Below are 1,645 nucleotides of genomic sequence, written 5' to 3'. Positions count from 1 at the left end.
AGAGAGTGTGAGAGAGAGAGAGAGTGTGAGAGAGAGAGAGAGGAGTGTGAGAGAGAGAGAGAGAGAGAGTGTGAGAGAGAGAGAGAGAGAGAGTGTGAGAGAGAGAGAGAGAGAGTGTGAGAGAGAGAGAGAGAGTGTGAGAGAGAGAGAGAGTGTGAGAGAGAGGAGGAGTGAAGGAGAAGGGTTTGTGGATATGGGGGAGTGAAGGAGAAGGAGAAGGGTTTGTGTGTATGGGGGGGGGGGAAGGAGAAGGGTTTGTGGGTATGGGGGGGGGGGAGGAGAAGGGTTTGTGGGTATGGGGGGGGGGGAGGAGAAGGGTTGTGGGTATGGGGGGGAGGAGAAGGGTTTGTGGGTATGGGGGGGGGGAAGGAGAAGGGTTTGTGGGTATGGGGGGGGGAAGGAGAAGGGTTTGTGGGTAGGGGGGGGGGAAGGAGAGGGTTTGTGGGTATGGGGGGGGAGGAGAAGGGTTTGTGGGTATGGGGGGGGGGAGGAGAAGGGTTTGTGGGTATGGGGGGGGGGGAGGAGAAGGGTTTGTGGGTATGGGGGGGGGGGGAGGAGAAGGGTTTGTGGGTATGGGGGGGGGGGAGGAGAAGGGTTTGTGGGTATGGGGGGTAATCGCCTCCCCCCTCAGTGAAGTCCGGCCTTGTCCCTGGGTTAAAGCGTCCACCTTCAATCCTCGGACACGGAGATTCTGCTGAAGATCGGGAGGCGCCGGTTGTGCTCGAAGACCGGGGACTCGGAGCCGCTGCTGCTGCCGCTGCTGAACTCCTCATGGTCGGACAGAGAGTCAGGGTAAGGGCTCCTGAAGGAGCTGGAGCTGGGGTTAGCCTCCGGGCGGTGCTGGGGGGAGGCCCAGGCCTTGGGGCAGCAGCCTGCTCCTCCCCGGCGGCGCAGCAGCAGCAGCCGCCGTCGCTGAGGCCCATGACCCGGGCAAACTCCTGGCTGACAGCCGCCCTCAGAGAGTCCCAGTCGGGCAGCTCCGGGCCGGGGAAGGCGGAGGAGGAGAAGCCGGAGAAGCTGGTGCTCTGCTTGAGGCGGGGCCGGCTAGGCCTCACCTCGGCCGGGTGGTGGATGAAGTGACAGCGGGAACCGTACGGGCAGAAGCCGCTCGAGTGGAAGGTCCGGCACAGCTCGGTCTTGTACTTGGGGATGGCGGCTCAGGATCCGCAGCTCCCCGAGGCCGTGGGCGAACTGACATTTCTCCCCGTACCGGCACAGGCCGCTCTCCTGGAAAGGCCGGCACAGCTCGGTCGTGTAGCGGGGGCTCGGCTGCTGTAGGCCCCCGCGGCCTCCGCCCCGGCCCCGCCAGGCCCCTCTGGGCCTCAGCGGCCGCCGCCGCCGCCGCCTCCTCCTCCTCAAGAGAGTCGCCGTGGCTCAGGCAGCGGCTCAGGCCCGGGGGCAGCAAGTGACGGCGGTGGCGGAGACCCGCTTCCCCTCCGACGCTCTGGCTCGGCCCAGCACGGTCCCCTCGGCAGCACTGGGCCCGTGGAGTGACGGCGGAAGCCGGCCGGGGGCCTCACCGCCCTGCGGTCCGTGGGGGGCGGCGGCTGCTGCTGGAAGGAGCTCAACCCGTCCGTGTCCAAGAAGCTCAACTGTGGGAGGAAAGAAACAGAGGGGTGAGGATCAGATTGACAGTGTATCCCCA

General features: G+C 65.7%; 1 pseudogene; it reads right to left on the bottom strand.

The window, feature by feature from the left end:
* Positions 1 to 565: 565 nt before the first annotated feature.
* The window catches only part of LOC132206608 (mRNA decay activator protein ZFP36L2-like), a 3,492-nt pseudogene continuing 2,412 nt past the window's right edge, over positions 566 to 1,645 (bottom strand).

This window comes from Stegostoma tigrinum, chromosome 39 (assembly GCF_030684315.1).
Source record: "Stegostoma tigrinum isolate sSteTig4 chromosome 39, sSteTig4.hap1, whole genome shotgun sequence".
NCBI classification, from domain to species: Eukaryota; Metazoa; Chordata; class Chondrichthyes; order Orectolobiformes; family Stegostomatidae; genus Stegostoma; species Stegostoma tigrinum.
The sequence above is the reverse complement of the archived record's forward strand: the minus strand, read 5'-3'. Positions and strand labels throughout refer to the sequence as shown.